Source organism: Dipodomys merriami, unplaced genomic scaffold (assembly GCF_024711535.1).
Source record: "Dipodomys merriami isolate MVZ:Mamm:240054 unplaced genomic scaffold, mDipMer1.0.p SCAF_13, whole genome shotgun sequence".
Lineage (NCBI taxonomy): Eukaryota > Metazoa > Chordata > Mammalia > Rodentia > Heteromyidae > Dipodomys > Dipodomys merriami.
This window is the reverse complement of record NW_027202604.1, coordinates 2,144,543-2,165,480: the sequence shown is the minus strand read 5'-3', so window position 1 is coordinate 2,165,480 and position 20,938 is coordinate 2,144,543. Positions and strand designations below refer to the sequence as shown.

Below are 20,938 nucleotides of genomic sequence, written 5' to 3'. Positions count from 1 at the left end.
GACCTCAAATTCTTCCTAGATGCAGGAGGCAGACCCTGGTGTAAATGTCCCAAAGGTCATGTTTGAGTAGCTTTTGGACCAAGAATCTGTCCCTGTATTTTCTACAGATCAGCACAAAAGCAGATTCTTGTCATGACTTTTAAATTCTCTTTAAATCTCCCATAGAATTATGGGAGAAGATTTTATAATTAAACTTAATAGTACTGTATTTGACTATCATATCACAGCAGGAATGCAAAGTAGTACTAAAAGTATATTATTGAGAAATGTTCTCAATTCTAACTTCACAAATACAATCAAAGCTGGTGATAACTAGTTATTTATTTGGACATTATTAATTTCTTTAATACATTTGATGCAAAACAAATGTAGTTTCTAACTGGCTTTTATAAAAAAAGACTGTGTTTTTTCCCACTAAATAGTTTTCATATTGTCTTTCTTTTTTGGTCTGTTAATGATCTAAATTGTTCTACATTTGTAGAACATTTATACCACAAAGTTCCTTAACACTGTCTCCTTTGTGAAAAGCTACAAACGCTTTAAAAGAAAAATTTATTTTGCCATCTTTCCTTTTCTGCACAACAGATTTCAGTTTTATTAAGTATGTTTATATTATATTGAATATTGTTGTCCACTATGAATTCATTCATTCATAGACCTAGTATAAATCTGATTTAAATTTCAAACAAGTGTCACACTGTATGTCTCACAATAAACTTATTTCATTTAACACCATGTTTGCAACTTGGTAAGGCAGCTGTGTTAAGGAGGAGTGCATTTAATGCTGTTCTGAAGTATCTTATTGACTAAATATGCTAAACTTCCACTGACAAATATTTGTATCACATCCATTTTTCTTTTGACATTATAAAGCTTTAATGCTTCTAACTGCACATGTCTTCTTGTACACAGGTCTAAACATTTTCCTGGAGTATACAGTTTGAGGTCACATAGTGAATGTCTGACTTCAACTGGACTGGTTATTGTAACAATGTTCTCCAAAGTGTTCCCAAGATCCATGCCAGTTAAAATGTTACATTGTCTGTGGTGTAGACTATTTCTTAATTTATGGAGTTTATGGTAGCACTATTTAGCAGTGCCAGGCTGGAGCTAAGCTATATATACTTCCTATCCCATTTAATCCTAGCAACAACCTTATTGAACATGATTTGATCAATTACAGATCAATTACAGATAGGAATAATAGGACTGGATAAAGACAGCCACTCACAAGGAATCACCTGATAGCCAGCCCTAATAACCAGCTGTGTCTAGCGTTTGTACCTCTCAAAGCCAGTATCATTGCCTTCCAAACTCCAAAAGCATCCCCTTTAATTGACCATACCCATGATGTGAAGCTACAGGTACAGTACAGTTACCTAAGTGACCCTATAAATGGGCTATACCTTGAGCTCCTGCCTCCACACTGAAGGCTGGTGCAAATATCAATGGTTTTCCTCAATGGTTTCCTCCAAGCAACAGGCAAAGCCTCTAAGGTAAGTGCTACTCAGGCAGACATCAGCTTCTGGGCCCCAGCAGCAAGAGTACTCATTATTCTCCCTTGTCCTTCCAGCTGGGGGCTTCCCTACCATTGGGAAGGGTAGCAGATATACAAACCACTTGCAGCATTTTCCTAAGAGAAGAAACAACACCATAAAGCCTTGGCAATTGCATCAGAACAAATGGATCCTAAAGACAACTTTCAACTTAGGCCCTGGTAAGCCAATGGAATGTTAAAAAGACACATGAGCCTCAGAAGTGAAAGCAGAGAGGGAGAGGGAAATCCCTTCAGCCTGATGAATCAATTCCAGAAAAACCCTCTCACCCGTTCCCCATCCATCAGCAGCAGAGTGAGAGGTGGGAAATACTGGCTCTTGCTTGTACACCACACCTCGTCATTATGGTTATCTACACTCCCAGTGTGGTCGAAGAGAAGTGATTCTGGGACAGGGATCAGGAAACTCTGACTTGAAATGAGAGCATATAGAAAAAGTGGAGTTCATCTTTCCTACCGTGATGCTGACCTTCTGATGAGCTGGCTATTGATTGGGGGCGGGGGCGGTGGTGGAAGAAACCTCTGCTACAATACATCAGCTATAGTTCAAGGTCATCCTGGTTACACTTCTAGACTGTGATAGAAGGAGAGACCTAGAGTGTATGCTATAATCATGGCTGGAGTGTTTTTGAGGACTGTTTGAGGTTCCAATACAAGGGAAGGAAGGGCTTTGGGGTTAGCTGGACCTGAGTTTGGTTACACTTCTGCACTGTGTACCTTAGGCAAGTAACTTAGCCAGTCTGAGACTTAGTAGCCTTGACTATTAAGAGGGAGGTAATATCACTAACTCCAATTAGCCATATGACTTAAAAATTAATGTGATTACAGCCCTTAACACAGTAGCTTGGACAGAGTTAACTCCACTGTTCACTATTATGGTGATTTGATGAGACTTTAGAAAGAAAGATCCCTTTCTTCAAGATCCCTGATTCCCATCTGACAGAGATAAATCCACCAATTTCCAAAAATCAGGTCACAGATGTCTCTGGGGTTGTGCGCTGGACAACCTGAACTGCCCATAACTCTGGCCTTGCCTGTGGTAAATGCTCAATGGTTGGTAACTAACATTTATTTTAATAAGAAGAAAATCTCCCTCACAGAAAACTCCCTGAGGAGTCCTTGGGACAGTGTTGATTTCCTGGAGAGCTTATAAATGAGTTCTTGGGCCTCCAAAGAGTATGCAGAGCTCATGGATAGGGCCTCAGGTGGGGAGGACAGAGGAAGCTGTCTGGCAATAGAGTCCCAGCAGGAGTCAGGCCAGCAGAGGGTTCAGGATTCTCGGGTGAAACCCTAGAAGTAAACCTCATCAGTCAAGAGCAAGTTGAAGGTCTGACACTCAGAAGGTCACTGGGAACTCGGCCTACCTCATCAGACTGCAGCAGGAACACATGGGGGTGATCACACATGTGAAAGGGAATGCCCATGAACTGCATAGTCTGCTGAAGGATTGTCCCTACTTCTCACTCGCCAGCTCAGCTCCATAAAGACCTGTCCTCCAGGACCTTTGAAAAGTCTTACACTCTTAAGAAGAAAATACAGTTTGTTAAACGTCTTATTTAAAAAGATTTCATTAAAAAAAAAAAGAGAGAGAGACAATTTCACCCTCCTTCCCCACAATAAGCCAAAGATACAAATGGGTCTTTTGCAGGGCAGAAATGCCCAGTGAACAAAAAAAAAATTCAATCGAGGTGAAATAAATACTAAAATAGCATGAGACAGTTTTCCATTCATCAGCCTGGAAAACATTGAAGATTAATGCTATGCAAAGTTGCTAGGTTAGCAGGAGGGGAAATATGAGCTCTCTTATCCTGATAGGGTACATATGGGTGGGGGTGGTGGGAGGAGACTTTAAGCATTGGGGAAGCCAATTTGGAAGTCTCTAATGACAATTTAAAGAGGCCTCAGACTCTGACTCAGACTTCATACCTCCGGGGGTTGACTGCACCAAAATAAAAGCATCAGAATTCATAGTGAAGCATAACTGATAGTCACTGTAGCTTTCATTGTGCCAGCAAGTAACCTAGACAAAACCTAATGCCTGTGGGAGGGGGAAACTGCATAAGGTGTGGGTTTTTTCATAGCAGGAGACAATAAATCAGCAGCATTAAACACTGAACTCCATTTCTCTGTGAAGACCTGCTAGGAACATGTCATAGCACCAAGGGAACAGCAATGACTCCAAGACACACACTCACACACACAGGCTATAAGTCTGTAAAGTTCAGAGTTATATATATATGTACATGTGAACATGTGGGTACATGTTCTGAACTTAGAATGACTGATACATACCAAATGGTCTACCATCTGAGTGTCTGGCATCGGTGACCAAACAGGTAAGAGAGGGTGAGAATGAGATATTAACTTCCTATTTTTGTGTCTGTATACAACTTTAGGGGGTAAGCATGTGGTTGATTTTCATGATTAAAAATCTGTGTTTTTATGCTTATTTATTAATTTTTAGTGTTGGTCCTGGGATTTGATCTCAGGGTCTCACACTCTTGCGTGGCTCTTTCACTCAAGGTTGGTACTCTATCACTTGATCCATAACTCCAATCCTACCTTTTGCTAGTTAACTAGAGATCAGTGTCTCACAGACCTTTCTGCCTAGTTGGCAGGTTCACTGCCAATCACGAACCCCCATTTTTTCATCAGCCCTATCAAGTATCTCATCCTCATTATTCTCATTTGTACCTCACCCTAGAAGCTATCTATCCTACTTTGCCAATGAGAAAACTGAGGCTCAGAACAACCTGTTTGGAGAAGGCCACACAGCATACAGGCTATGACAGATTTTGAATTCCATGATATTTCTGATGCTCTCACACATGCCTTTAAAGAAAAGCTACTTTTCGGTCCCCAAGGCCTTTCCATAAGGACAACTATGGAAAAGAGTCATGTCCAAATAGGTGCCAGATTTGTGCAGCACATCACTTCAATCATGCCAGGTTGTCTGCCAAGGACTGACAGATGAGGGCCCTGGAAGTGTTCTACTGAGAAGGGAGGGAAGGAAGTCTAGACTCCAGGTGACCCAGATGAAATGAGAAGGGCAGCTGGGCTAACCTCCCTCAAATGAGTCCTGCTTAGGCAGAGCCACCATCAGAGTAAAGAAAACCAAAGCTGTAAGGGCTAACTTGGTAGCCTCGCTACTGTGGGACTGTCTCCATGCCTGAGCACAGATTTGCTCCATCTATTTTTCTCATGTGCTGAAATGCACCCAATCAATATGCTTTGGTTTTGAAAATAAACACATTGCTAGATCCCACACTTTCTGGACCAACCCTGACAGCCTGTATAGATACTTCTGTGTCCCCACGGGCCTCTCCTTCTAGGCAGATGTTTTTCTTTCACTTATCTGGGGTTTGGGTGGCAATTGATTTTTCTCCATGCTGGTAACATCATCAGGAGGGGATGGGGGTTAGAGAAGGAGAGGGGAGGAGAGGGAGTGGAGCGGACAAGTGAGCTCAGCCACTCCATCTGGAACCTGTTTCCATCTCTTTGCCTTGCAGGACCTCAGCTTCTTGTCTATGATGACAAAGTACAGGTTTTTTTTTCAACATTGGAATGAAAAATGACTAAATCACCTTGGATCAGATTACTGAAGGGATAGGAGCTCATTTATCTAAAAGCCAAACCAGTAGGTGTAGACACCTAGGTGGTTAAATCAGAGCAGCGCTGGCAAGGCCCTGCCCAGCTCTGCTAATGTGTCTCCCTTCACTTGCCATCACTGGCAGCTGAACTTCTACCATGAGACTCATTCCTTACACTGGTAACGGTGCCTTCTAAAATGTTCACAGGGATATGAGCCTCTCACATTTGCATAAGATGACAAGGTGTTTGGAGATTTTTCCTGTTCTCCTTTAACTCATTCACATAAATTTGATGAACACTTAATGTACCAAGTTCTAGATAAGATGGTAAGCAAGTGTGACATGATATCCTGTGCCACCCAAGGGCACAATGACAGGTTAATCAACTAGGCCCGGGACCATGCCCTTGCTCCTGAACCTAGGTGTCCTTTCAGCACATTAATGTCTGGGTGGGATGAGACATTGTGCCTTGCTATGAATCTGCTTTCTGATGGATTTCTGTATCACAAGCATCTGAGTAGCATGGGGCATGGGGAGATGGAAAGGGGAGGCGGTTTCATGGAGCGGGGAGCATTAAAGGGCCAGATGTGAAATTTTAGGACATGTAAGGTACATGGAAGACCCTCAGAAGTCAGGAATACATACCTTCTCCTTACAATGATACTGGGTAGGTATTATTCATCACTAGTTGACTCCCTTTCCTATTCAGAGGTTCTTCTTAATCTCTTTTCAAGCTCCATACTTCTTTTAACTGAGTCAAAGTCATCTAGCAGGATCCTCCATAATGCCCCTGTCTCCTCACTTTCCCGCTAGGGGCATGGGAGGTGCCCTTGTGAGGTAATGAGCTTCAGTGTCTGCCTCTTCCAGTTCCTCCAGGACCAACTGTCTGAATTTTCCTGCTTCTGTATCTTCATATACATCTCACTCCTCTTGGTCTCAAAAGATTCTTCCCTGTCTACACACAAAGCATTTCTATTCTGTAGCCTCTTTTCTCTTTCAATGATATCTCTGGCCCCCTCCCTTTAATCTGCCAGGTACTTCTCAGCTCCCCTTTTCTTACTCTCCAAGTGATTTTGTGTCAGGTACCAACAACATTGAACTGCCAGTATCCAAATAATGGACGGATTTCCAGAGTTCTTCACCCTTACGCTCAAAACCACCTTCTCTTCCTTCTCATTTCAGTATTTTGTGACATGACACTCAGACTCTATCCCCACCTTGATGTTGGCCCATGTTACTTCCATTGTCTTTGCTCAGGTCTACCATTAGGTATACAAATGAAGGCACAAAGAGATGAGAGACATATTCAGGAAAAAGAGCTTCAATGTGTTCAATATCATATAAACCATGGAACAAGCATGTATTAAAATGGAGATAGAATCCATAGGATAAAATGATACAGAATTAATACTTTAAGCTAGGCACTGGTGGCTCATGCTTAAATCCTAGCTACTCAAGAGGCTAGATTTGGAGGGTTATAGTTCAAAGCCAGCCTAGGCAGAAAAGCCTATGAGAGTCTATCTTACATTAACTAGCTAGTTCAAGAAACACAAGAAAATCATTGAACCCATGTACACACATGAGTACTCTCTCTCTCTCTCTCTCTCTCTCTCTCTCTCTCTCTCACTCTCTCTCTCTCTCTCTCTCTCTCTCTCTCTCACACACACACACACACACACACAAATTAATATGGCTTAGTGTTTTTCTATAGCAAGTTCAGGCTTGAAGACATAATTCTATAATTAAACAGAGATTTTATATTTTATTTTCTATAATAGAACTTCACTAAGAATAACTCTTCTAGTGACTAGTATTACCCAGCTAGAAGCTTGGGGACTATAGAATCAATTTAACATTTTCTAAGCTCTTTGGTTACATGATAATTTCTTAGCCGTTTTAAAACACACAGCCATCACCACTACCACCACCATCTTCATCACTAATACCATCACCATCTTCATCACCATTGCCACCACCAGCATCAACATTTCCATCACTATCTGTCCCCCTCCTCCTCTTCATCTTCATGATCATTATCCCACTAGTATTATCTTCAACAATGTCATCATCATCACCACCACCACCATCAAATGTTCTAGAACAATATCCTGCTGTGGGACCAAGTTCGACGCTATCTACTTGACATATGTTACCTTGCTTAATGCTTATATCAATTCAGAAAAATCTGTCTGTTGTTTCAATTTTATAGATGCAAAACCACTGCTCAGAAAGGCTCCTTTCCTAATAAAATGCTGAAAGGAGGACACAAGAGGACCCATTGCAACAATGATACTCACAAGATACTATGTTGGAAATGAACTTTACAACTTTGGTGGGGGTGGGGGGGTGGGGGGTGGGGGGTGGAGGGGTGGGGGTGGATAGTGGGAAAAAACAAAGGAGGGGGTAACAATGCTCGACAAGCAAGGTACTCACTACCTCATTCATGTAACTGTAACCCCTCTGTAGAGCATCTTTACAATAAAATAAAAATTTTTTTAAAGGCTCTTTCTCTCAATTCCTGAATGCATAGGAAGCATGCCCTGGACTCACAATACCAATGCTGACCTGTGAGATTCAAGAGATTTGCTCTCCATCATGCCAGGCTGCCTCTCTTGATACATGCCAGCAGACAAAACTGCCACATTCAGCAAGTTGTCACAAAAGAGGAAGACCCTTTTAGAAACAAGCAGGAAACCTTGCCATAAATTATAAACATGTCCATGTCTGGAAAGTTCACATCCTGGCTCTAGTCATATTGAGACAAGTCTGTCTTTCAGCACACACAATTTCCAACTTGTTAAACTGAGATGACTCTACATTTGCTCATGAAGAATTTGTCATCTTCTGAAAAAAAGAGTTGAAAACCTAATGTAATGATCAGATGATAAAAGTCCTCTCTTTTCCTATTTGCTTAGAAGAACCTGGCAGTTTAAAATGTTTTCTCCAGTAATATACACAAGGGAGTTTATTAATCCAAAAATCTAGATATCTGTTTAAATGTTAACTCAAAGACTGAGGACAGAGACACAGAGATATGACTTACTTGTCTTTAACAAGATATAATGAAACCAAATAGTGGTTTAATAGCACTTCTCCAACATTCAGTCTCTAGATGGACTTTGCAGGATCATTTTAGATTGAATTTTTCCTGTCTACTACCAAAACTCTTCAAAGCCTCTAGTCCCATCCCTTATCCCTTTGGGAGACAGCAGGGAAGAGAAGCCTAGGTGAAAAAAAAAAAGCCTTCTTGTAAATCCTTTCCCAAAAATCCTTCCACCGAACAAAGACTTATCCATTTAAGAGCAGGTGACAGAAAGATTTCTCCCATAGGCAGCACATTAAGACTCTCCACAGAAGTAAACAAACCTGTTATGATGAAAGCTGGACACCCCTTGGAGCCAGGATCTAATGAAAATGTCAGTATTTTATGCAGTTTAAAAACTGTCATTTCAACAGTTTTATTGGAGCTATTTAATGTTTATCAGCACTTACAAGAGCCCAAATGCAGACAAAGGGAAGGGCAACAAGAAATCACATCACTCTCTTCTCAGAAGCTGCCATGTTACCTATAACCCAGGTTGTCGATTACTGGCAGCCTCAGGCAATAGGGTACAAGTCTTGGCAAAGACAAGTTGGAAATCCATACTCACAGATACAACCATTCTGGTGATCACACTTTTCACTTTCATTTACACTTTACCCCATTAAACACTCAGCCACTGGGGAACCAGAATACTAGGAAAAGCCCTTGGACCAACCTAAGGTGATGTAAGTATGTATGATGCCCAAGTGTTTTGTAAACTCTACTCTAGATACTATCTAACATACTAAGAGAAATAGAATGTGTAACTCTCAAACCAGCAGAGAGGAAATAGAAAGGAGCAATAGCTAACTAAAATAGGGCAATAAAGAAAATGAAGAAAAAATTATGATACTAAAACATGCAAAGTAAGACAGTTAAATCAATAGAGATCAGGAACAATAAATACAAATAGCTTGAATTCATTCATTAAAACTAAAAGATACCCAAGTTTTTGAAAATCTAGTATTATGTTGCTTATAAAAATGGACTAAGCCATATGCCTGGAGCTCATGCCTGTAATCCTAAGTACTTACGAGACTGAAATTTGAGGATTGTAGTTTGAACCAGCCCAGCAGAAAAATCTATAAGAGACTTCTGTCTTTAATCAAACACCAAAAAGCGAGAAGTAGAACTGTGACTCAAGTGGATAGAGCACCATCATTAGGTGAGAAAGCTAAGGGATAGCATCCAAGCCCTGAGTTCAAGTCCCAGTATTAGCAGAAAAAAAAATAACTAGTGACAAATAAAGGAGAAAGGATAAGAAAAAAATACACATACAAAACTAAAATGATGCTGCTTTGGGAATATTAAATTTTTTGGGGGGGGTTAATATGTAATTTATTTATTAAGGAAAATATGCACATGAATTCCAATTGGCCAATTCTGTCTTCTTCCTTTAGGGGAATATTAAAATTTAAATTTTAAATTTTAAAAAGGTAAAATTTAAATGTAAAAGTACTAATAAGGAAAATGGGAGATTATTAAAGATAAGAACAAGTCACACAAGTTAGATTATAAATTTTATAGAGGAAACAATAGAATACTTTGGACAGAAGTTTACTTAGAATTACTAAGAAATTCACAATAAAATTCACACTGGAATGTCTATTGCACAAATTTAATTTAAAAATAATTTAAAAAAATAACAAAACCCTTGGAGTAATATCCTATGCATGATACCTAAACTTCTGTATTAAAACAATAACAAAACTTTATTTTCAGCCTAGAAAATTGTTTTCCCAAATATTTTCTTGGTGTTTCATCTCCTGAGAAAGCCTTCTCTGATTACCTCAGGACCAGTAGCTTCCCTATTCCCAGACATTCCTTCTATCATTCTATTCTATTTTCTTCATGCAGCTTATTGCCCTTGAAATCATCTTATTGATTTGTTTACTGACTTACTACATCTTCCTCTGTGGAAATGTAATGTATTTTGCAATACCTTGCTGCTGGTATGGATCCAGGCTCACAGTAGAAAATGAATGAGCATTTGGCAGACATCAACCTGACTTGGCAGCCTACAATGGTCATTTCTCCTCACAGAGATAGGGACTCTCCCAGAACAATTCATGTCACAGTAGGATTATCTATGTTACAGCCTCAATATGACCTAATTTGTCACCCCTGTAGTATATAATAGGTGCCAAATAAATGACTGTTGGATAAATGCTTAAACTATGACTTTTCCTGTGTGCCATAAAAAACCTGGCACCTTGAGAAGCCACATGACCTGTGTAAAATCACATCTGATTCCTCACTGCCAGCACACCTGTGCCCTTCCGTGTGGCTCCAACATCTCCTGAATCGCATCCTACCACATGGAGACTGTAAATGAGGACAGAGAAGATAATTCTCAAATGCTTTTTTTTGTTTTGTTTTGTTTTTACACTAAACTCTGTTTTGGCTACTATTATATACCTCCTAGCCTTTGCCAAGTCTCTTGAAATTGATTTAATCCTTCCTTATAGTAGCTGCATGTTGGTACAAGGATGGTGTTGTTCAATTAAAGAAACAAGGCCAGGTATAATGGTTCATGTGTACAAGCCTCACTATTGGGGACAGGGAGAAATCAGGAGGATCACAATTCAAGGCTAGCTCAGGGGAAAAAAAGTCCACAAGACCCTCATTTCTACCAGTAAAATGCCTGTTATCCAGCCACAAAGGAAGCATAAATCACAGTCTCAGTTGGCTCAGGTATAAACAGGAAGATCTTATTTGAAAAAAATAACAAAAGCAAAAAGTGCTGGAGATTGGCTCATGTGGTAGAGTGTCTGCCTGGCTAGGACAAGGCTATATAGTTCAACCCCCATTATGGCCAAAAAGGAAAAAAAAATCCTTAAAAATAATAGCTTTTGAACTCAAAATCGGCAGTAATGATGAAAGAAGGAATCACTGTGTATTTTTTCAACATGTTGCTCATTGGCCTAAGCTTAGCTTCTACATCTATAAAATGCTCATAATATTAGAGCTCATTAAGATGATTGCTATGAAGACTAATGAGATTACTCCACCAGAACACTGAATATACTGTATCCTGATGACCTTAAGACATGTGAAGATTTTAGTTGCCTCAGTGACTTTACATTTGTGTGCAAGTTTTACTTCAGAAAGTTGTTCTGTTTTGTTTTTGATAATCTGTCTTCCAGAGCCTGTCTAGAGATGTACCACTCTACTGGAATGAGGCTCAATGTGCCTTTGAATCTGATTAAATCCAGTCCTTGTTAAAGTACAGCTAGACAAATCCTGGCCGATGCCAGATGTATTTGTTCAATGGCCTTTTTACTGAAGATTTCAGGAGGATGAGGCTGCGAGAGGGGCAGCCAAGATGACAGCATTTATTAACAAAGGGGCAGATTGTCTGGGTACATTCTTCTCTGGCCAAACACTCCCCCCTTCCTCAGAAGGAAGTATTCTAGAATAGAAATTTTCCACCAAAAGCATCTGCTTACCAGATCTGTGCCACCACTGCGAGCACTGGTGAGAGCCATTGGGCCCTAAGGATTTTCTCTTGGATTGGCAACTACCTAAAGAAGAACACTACCAAACTTCCCAATTATCACGGAGCATAGAAGCAGCAGAATTTTGATAGCAATTACACATTACAACGTTCTGTCTATGCAAATGAGATACTATTGGGGTACTATTTTCTAGAGGGGGACAAGGAGTGTGATAGAAGGGATAAAATTGATTGGAAAACAATGTAAACATGTGTAGCTATGTAACAATGAACCCCAGCCTCCTTTATAGCTGATATAGGCCAATTAAAAATAAAATAACCTGAAAACATTCTGGTGATTCCCCCACCTATGTTTAATGTTATTACTCTAATCTTTTGACTCAGAAAACTTTATTTCTCTTATCAGTTGGTTGAGGAATTATGCATTCAGTATTTGTTCTTAAATGCAAATACTTTAACTTTAGTGATGTTTTAAATAGGAGACACAGAGCGAGAGACAGAGAAAGAAAGGAAGAGGAGAGTGAGCAAGAGAGAAAGAGAGAGGGAGAGGGAGAAGGAGAAGGAGAGAAAGAGGGAGAAGGAAAAGGAGAGGGAGAGGAGAAAGCACACTCCCAGGAGTCTTCAGTCCTCAGGTAGATATAGAGTATAGAGACTGTTCCCTTGTAGCTAGGGGCTTTCAATATCAGAACTATTGATATTTGGGGCTGGGAAATGCTTTGTTATAGGGCGCTCCTCTGCATTTCAGAAGGTTTGGTGATGTCTTTAGCCTCTTTCCATTGGATATCAACAGCAACTCTCCTCGCTCCTATCCTCACTTAAGTGTTGATAACCAAAAGTGTTTCTGGGTACTACTAAATGAGTCCTTGGGTACAAAACTGTTCCAAATTGGAAACAACCATTTTAAACTTTCTTGTTGTTACAGATCTCTCATAAAAGCTGCTTATTGAATCAAGTTACACTCTAGAAAAGGAAGAATAAATATGAAGAAGGAAATGCTCAATTGGAATACTCATACTTAATAGGTATGAGATTTTTTTCATTAGTTCGATGATATCTTTTTTTTTTTTTTACCTTCTGGATAATCTTTACTATGAGGAGACCTGGGAATAAAACAGGGCCTTAGACCAGCAGAAAACATGAGTTCTATCCTCACCTTCACCAGGAACCAATAGCATGACCTTTGGCAAATACTCTCCCTCTCTGGGTCTCAGTTTTCCCATCACTGAGAAAGCTTGTCTGAGATTCTGAGGCAAAGAAGTATATTCAGGATAGAAAATGGAGGGAGATTTTCCCAATCATCTACCAGCCATTAAAAATGTAGTATTGGAATCATAGCCAAGATTAGAAGCAGCCAAGAACTAAATTGCTATCATAGAAAACATAGTCAGCGAAACAAACTGTAAATTTGTGAGCTGATCCCAGAATACAGAGATGCAATCTGTGAGGGACGAAATGATACATATAGGAATTAGACAGTGAGAACCTGAAGATAATAGAAACCCCAGAAGAAAAAGTCTAAACTAAAAAAAGCAGAGATAAATTTATGCAGATGGAAAACACATGTAGCAGGTTAAAAGGGCTTAGTGAATACCAGGAAAACGTAAAGGAGGCAAGCAGCAGAAATAGTCTGGCAAAATTACTGACTTGTCTATGTAAAGGAAAACAACCCACAAGGAACCAGTAAGAAAATAACAGGTGGCTTCAAGGAACATAGATCCAACAGGCCTCAGAAAAGCAGCTGGCATGGAAGTATTTTCTACCATCACAAAGAAGATGACCAAATATCTAAGTCCACCTTGCACACCATCTGCCCAGTCCCAGTTTCAGTGGTTCTACCTGGGACTGGTTGAAGCATCTTTTGGGAATGTGGATCAGTATATCTAGATCATCTGATTTCCCCCTGAATCCAGCAAGCTTCAATTGTATGTTATAGTTTCTGCACTTAGACACTTAGTGTGTCTATGGAGGGAGAGAGGACTGTCTGTTTCAGTGCAATGACTTGTTGGCTCAATTTCTGGATTCCAGGCTCAAATTCTTCAATGAATAGAAGTCATCCTTTCCTTGTAATCACAGTCCTTGTTCTCAGAAATAGGCTAGGTCTTCTTCAGCAAGCAGGAACTTAGGTGCTTCAAAGGCCTGCCTTCATTAACTTGTTAGTTTTTTAACAAGCTACTTGGACCACCTTGAAGTTCACCTCCTCCTTATCATTTCCTGTTTGCCTTGGTTGTGTATAGACAGCTATGAAGCTGTCCTTTGACATATTCTAAAATGTCAGGCACAGGGTAGAAGTTCAAGAAACAGGTGCCGGTGGGAGAGTTCTACCCCTCTGAAGGGCAGCAGACTTGCACAGAGCCTGGTACTCTGATTACTGCACCTGAACCACAGAGAGCATCAAGAATGGGACTTCACAGGGATTCAGAAGCCAGAAATGGTTTTCTGCATCCCCTATAATAGCCAGCATCAACAATGGATGGAGCACGAGTCAGACAATGTGTTTGGCTATATGGCTAAAGAGTTAAGTCTGCAGCAAATGTATTTGGATGATGGATGGATAAATGAATGTTCTTAGATTTCTTTTATTTCACAATCCTGAAGCTGAGCCTTAGGGTATTTTCAGAAAGTTCCCTCATCTGTCCATGATTTCTGGGTGCCAGATCTGTGCAAAAGTCCCTGCTAAAGACCACAAAACAATACAGAGACTTTCCCTCCCACTATGTCCTAGCTACGAACACAGATAGGGCGTGTAGAGAGCCTCTGGGTTGAGCAGGCAAAGAGGGAGAGCAGGTCCTTCCTCCTAGAACAGCTGGCCACCTGGAAAGCTTCTTGGGAGATATTCTCCATCCTTCCCTGAATACCATGGAGCATCTTCCAGAGAATGGCCCTTGTGGGCAATCACCAGCCCTTCATGAAAGGTCTAGCAGATGCTGACTTTAAAAGGTGTCTCCCAGAGAGGCCCTAGAAGAGTTAGAAAATTCAGAAAAGGATGGTGCTGGTGCTGGTTTCACATTTGACAACTGTATTTGCTATCAGCACATGGAACTCAGCCTGTGTAGACAAAGTACATTACCTCGGGGTTTACTCTAGAGTAGTGTTTCCATCCATTTTGTTGGGTGCCCAGATGGTTCTCTGCTGTGGTAGCCAGCAGCAGAATCCTGGCTAGGGTGAGGAACCTGTGAAAACTGTCCCTTGCTCCCTTTTACACCCGTCAACCTAGACATACACCTGGATGAACATCTGGTCATCTTTTAGTTTGCAGTCTCCTGTTCCTTCCTGCCAACCTAGAGAGCTTATTTCCCCATTCTCAGCGCACCTAGTTCACTGTCGCTTAGCGTGCCTAAATTAGACTATTTGATAAATAACCCTTCCCAGCTCTGTGTCCCAGAGGGTGGGAACACAGCATGTTTGTTGTCTCCCCCACTCTGCTACCCATCTCTGTGGGAGGCGGTTAGGGGTGGGGGCAGACTAGCTTCACCTTAGCAATAGGAAGAAGCTGGGAGACTAGAGGAGAAACTTCCCCTAAGAACACACTCCATTTCCCCCCTTGGTGCCTCCAAGTTAACATTTTCCTCCCCTGCAGAACCACCGGCTTCCTAATGAACAAATGATGCCCGATAGCAAATGCTGTGTTTAGACTGTTACTATGGAAACAAAACTGTCAACAACAACAACAACAACCACACACACAAATCGTCCTTGTTCCTGAAGTCCTAAATCTAAGAACTTACTTTCTTCAAATTCAATTTACTTTAAAAGATAAGTCATATTTAGTAGGGAGCCAGGGGTTCATGCCTGTAATCCTAGCTTCTCGGGAGGCTAAGATCAGGAGAATAGTATTCTAAACTAGCCCAGGCAGAAAAGTCCAAGGGATTCCATCTCCAATTAATCAGAAAAAAGCTGGACTGGAGGCATGGCTCAAGTGGTAGAATACCAGTCATGAGCAAGAAAGCTGAGTGAGAACATGAGGCCTTGAGTTCAAGCTCAATATATAAAACAAAACAAAATAAATGTACCTAAAAATTTCTCCTTAGGAAGAGAATCCTGAAATATGATATTGTCATATTCCATAGAAATCCAACCAGCTGATTTATTCTCAAAGCATATGGTACATTTACTATTCATAAAGGTACGTATTGGCATTTATAGTCTTAAGGAGATTAAACCCAGCTCACCAAGCCAGTGTATGAGTATAATAATAATGTCACCCCATTCTTAATTCTCCCTCATTTCTTATAATCCCCACTCATTCCCCTCGATTTTCTAGTTCCATTTCTACATATACATTTATTTTTTATTTTATTTATTTATTTTTGGGTCCGGTCATGGGGCCTGAACTCTGGGCCTGGGCGCTGTCCCTCAGCTCTTCAGCTCAAGGCTAGCGCTCTACCACTTGATCCACAGCACCACTTCTGGCTTTTTTCTTTTTTGTTTATGTGGTGCTGAGGAATCGAACCCAGGGCCTCAGGCATGCAAGGCAAGTGCTCTACCACTGAGCCACCTTCCCAGCCCCATATATACATTTAATATTATTAATGTATAACTACTTAAAGATTAAAATAAAAATATAAAAAAGACCAAACCCAACAGATACAGTCACCATCTTTCTCAAACTAAATGAAGACAGCAAAAGTCATTCATCAGCTTCATCAACACTCTGGTATAAGACAAGGTCACCATCTTATCTCCAGTAGTGTTTATTCATATCCTATTTTGTGACAGAGCATCTGTGCCTGCCCAGTCCAGGCCTCTGAGAGATTAAGTCAGTACAAATAGATGACACCAAGATGTACTTCACATTTACTTATGGTTTGGAAAACCATCTCAGACATTGTTTTTTTTACAAGATGAGGCCAATAATCACTATGACATCAATAAAACCACCACATCTATTTTTATATTACTGTGTCAACATATTAATCTATGGGAACAGGAGTTTCAAAATATTTTACTTCAGTGACCAAGTCTATCATTGACCCTTCACCATTCTCTTGTTCCTTCTTTCCTTTCTTCTGTGTTCCTGTTGACATCACACTCTGGGCAGATTGGGGGTGTCAGAAAGGAGGCCGATACAGTGAGAGCACTAGGAGGAAGGGATTGAACTGGACTAGCTTGGGAAGGTAGGCAAGGGGCAGAGCAAGCCAGGCCTTGCAAGTCTTAGCCAAGCCTCCATACTCATTACAAGAACAAAGGAAACTGCCTGGAGGAGTTTAGGAAGCAAGTGTATGATGTAATTTATATTTTATGAAGATCATTCTGCTTAAGTGTCTGATGAATTTATGCCTTATGCCCCTTGATGGGATCACAAGCTCCTGGATAGCAGGACTTAGTCACACCCCATATCATGCAGTGGCAAAAGCAGGGCTCTCAGACTGTTGTGTGTACTGGCATCACCAGAGGCACATTCACAGACAGCTTGCTGGGCCTCACCCATGGTTTCTGACTCAATAGATCTGGGTGAGGTCTGAGAATGTCTACTTCTAAGAAGTTCATAGGTGGTACCAGGATGCAGGTTGCTGGTCCAGGCATTTCACTGGGGAGAGCTATGTTTAAATCTGTTCTTTGGATGAATCAATCAATAAAAGAATAGGAGCATGGTTTCTAAAACAAAACAATAGAAACAATTGGATTATTTTGGGTGTGCCCTAAAAATGACAGTCATAAATTTTTCTGCTTCTTTGTTTTTATATTATCCTCATCATCATATTATGTGATGACAAAAACGAAAGGACTAGCCCAACGCATGCAGAATATGAATCTAGTTCTTTTCCTCTGAAAGGAGCTAGATCATAATGATTAGACAAGATGGGACACTTGAAGATGGTATTGCTAAGTTGAATTATAAATCAAATGTCACTCAAGGTTTTTTTGAAGAAGTGATTTATTGGTATAACAGTTACTACCTGCCTCAATCCAGAGGATATGAGATGATGAAGCATCTCTTGGTGCCATTCCAAAACTGAAAGTTAAATTAATCTTTTTCTTAGAACTCAAGAATAAAGCTCACCATAGCCCACGGCTGTTTGATGCAACGTGTACAATGTTTGTGAACACACCTACTTATAAAACAAAGTGGATTCAAACTCTTTCCTAGAAGGAAACTCCTAAGAATCCGCATGTAAGTACAGATTATGCCAAAGCAGAAATGCAACTCTGGAATGCAAAGTAAATGGGACTCAGAACCACCACAAGCAGAATACATTTCAGACCAGGAAAAGCTGGATGCAGAGATTGCTTCCCAAGAAGCTGTGGCCTCTGAGGGTTTACTCAGTCCCACTCCATGGGAGGCTGTGGTTTCCATATGCAAATGTCTGCCCATCCACAAGTTGTTAACTGTTAAGTTTCTCTCAACCAAGGGCAGTTCAATCAGGCAGAGCTTGGGACTTAGGGAATCAGCAAGAAGCCCTTTTGCCGAAGGACTGAGAAGTCATTGGTTCATATTCCACTTAGGGAAGAGGCTGGCTAGATATGCCCCAGGATTGTGTGGGGTTGTACTTAAAAACCCAGGTCCAAATAAAAGCGCATCTACTCAGCAGTTTTTCAGGATCTCATGGTCTAAGAAGTTAACTGAAGTGGGGGACGCAGTGGTATTCAAAACAAAAAGAACCACACATAATTCAAACAAGAAAATCTGAGGGAAATCATATTCCTTGGTCAAATAAATAACTAATATAATCAGCATTAAACAGTGGCCAACACAAATGACTCTCCATTCGGTCCATTTAAAAAGACGTGAGGCCAACCCTGTCAGGCCGCTGGAGGGCAGAGGCAACCGAGAAAAGCCACTTCCTTATACACCACCTGTCCCGATTATTCTTTGGGGCACTAGCATGAAACTGCTCAAGCTTGCAAAACAAGTTACTTGCTAAAAGTTCCTGCTGACCCCCAGCCATATAAACCCTGTTACAACTAGACTCTGAGCCACCTCTCTGATCCTGAGGAGGGAGTTTGCCCAAGAAGCGTACCCCAATAAATTTTTCTTTCTTCACCTTTACCTCCTCCTGCATGTTATTTCCTCACCTAAAACATCTGATGCTGAACCCGGGAAGATGCTAGTGCTTCGCTTCACTCTAGGGTGACCAAGGGGCATTGCCTCTTCTGGACCTCTCTCCTTCCTTCCTCCTTTCCCAAGGCCTCCTCCACTGGGAACACAGAGCCCGCCCAATTTACTTTGGGCTAAACAGCCACCTGAAAAGACCTTGTGGCCTGTGTCTCCATAAGTGGTACATATCCCATGGATGGCCACCTTGTGGCTTGGGATGTTAAAGACTTAAAGAGAAACTTCTCTGAAGCGGAAAGAAAGATGGCCAATAGACATATGAAGAAATGCTCAACCTCTCTAGCCATAAAAGAAATGCAAATCAAAACAACATTGAGATTCCACCTCACCCCAGTTAGAATGGCTATAATCAAGAACTCTATTAACAACAGATGATGGAGGGGATGTGGACAGAAGGGAACCCTATTGCATTGTTGGTGGGAATGTAAACTTGTTCAACCACTTTGCAAAGTAGTATGGAGGTTCCTCAGAAGACTCCACATAGAGTTCTCCTATGACCCAGCAATCCCATTTTTGGGCATCTACCCAAATGATCACAAACAAGACCATACTAAAGTTACCAGTACAACTATGTTTATTGCAGCATTATTTACCATAGCTAAGATATGGAACCAACCCAGATGGCCCTCAGTAGATGAATGGATCAAGAAAATGTGGTATATATACACAATGGAATTCTATGCCTCCATCAGAAAAAATGACTTTGTCCCATTTGTTAGGAAATGGAAAGACTTGGAAAATATTCTATTAAGTGAAGTAAGCCAGGCCCAAAGAAACATAGGTCCATGGTTTCCCTTATTTGCAATAACTAGTATATGTCTGAGACAAGCAGAAAAGGTCAGATAAGTTGATGTTAGGTAAAATGAACCCCAAGATAAATATTCAAATGTTTTTTCTTTCTTGAGATTTTTTTCTAACGTATTTATGATGATTTCTTTATTGGTTATCTGTGTAAATCCAGCCAAGGCTTCTGCCTGCTGCCTGCCCCTCCCCTCCCCCCTCCCCCCACCATGGGCCCAGGACCTTAGCCCAGCCTTCTGCACATCTACCACCTTGGGATTGGGTGAGTCCCTACCCTTTGTCTCAGGGTTTCCTGGCTTGCCCTCCAGGAACTCGGTTCCTTTCGGTTCTGTCCGTAAAAGTCACTAATGCTCATGCATTAGTCTCCCTCTGGCCTTTGACCTTGGTGCTGAGAATGATCAGGGATGCCTGGTCTTCTCTGTCATCCCATTTTTATTTGGTGACTCTTTGGCTAAGTCAGGGATGTCTTCTTCAGCCTTAGTTTTACTCCGGGCTGCCTGGGCACCATGGGAAAACAAAACTCCAAACCTGACCCACATACTTCTCTGGGTTGCTTATTGACTAATCTTAAACCACTAGGCCTAAGACCTGACCTTAATCCTTCCTATGTAACTGGGAATGGCCTATGTAATGGCCTTGATAACCAGTCACTCTGGCCTGAAAATGGGACTTTCAATTTCAATATATTAACCCATTTCTGCAATTTCTGTGAGTGGATGGTAAAGTGGGCTGAAATTCCTTATGTCCAGGGATTCTTCTACTTACACCCCTGTCCCTCCCTCTGTCTCTCCTGCCTCCATCTCAAATCTTGCTCATGTGGCAAGATCCCTCAAAAAACTCTCTCCCTCTCTCTCCCTCTCTCGACCCACGTCACTCTCTGTTATCTTCCCTACCTGTGGCACCGTCCCCCGCCTTATGTGCCATCTAACCCCATGTTGGGACCTGTTCCCGATCCACAAATCCCGTACCTGCCCCTGTCCCAACCCCTGCCTTAGATCTCCCTTCCCCTGTTGGTGGCCAAACTTGCACCCAAACTAGGCCACCAAAACATTTGCTTAGCCTGCATGAGGTGGCTGGGGCAGAGGGCCTGGTGTGAGTTCACATTTCCTTTTCATTAGAGGACCTATCTCAGACTGAGGCTTGCATGGGGTCTTTCTCCAATGACCCATCTTCACCTTTATCAGGCCTATCAGCTAACCTGGCATGACCTCCATGTTGTACTCTCCTTCACTCTTACCATGGAGGAGCGTGAGCGAGTCTTATCAGGCTGCCCAGGCTTATGGGGATGAGATCCACCTTACAGATACAACCATGCCTGCGGGAATGAAGTCAGTCCCCAGACAGTACCCTCATTTGCAATATCAGATAGACACAGCTGAGGGCCACAATGGCCACTAGT

General features: G+C 41.3%; 1 protein-coding gene across 18 annotated transcripts in view; it reads right to left on the bottom strand.

The window, feature by feature from the left end:
• The window catches only part of Erc2 (ELKS/RAB6-interacting/CAST family member 2), a 1,008,017-nt gene that overhangs the window by 81,184 nt on the left and 905,895 nt on the right, over positions 1 to 20,938 (bottom strand). The gene's annotated exons all lie outside the window — the stretch shown is intronic.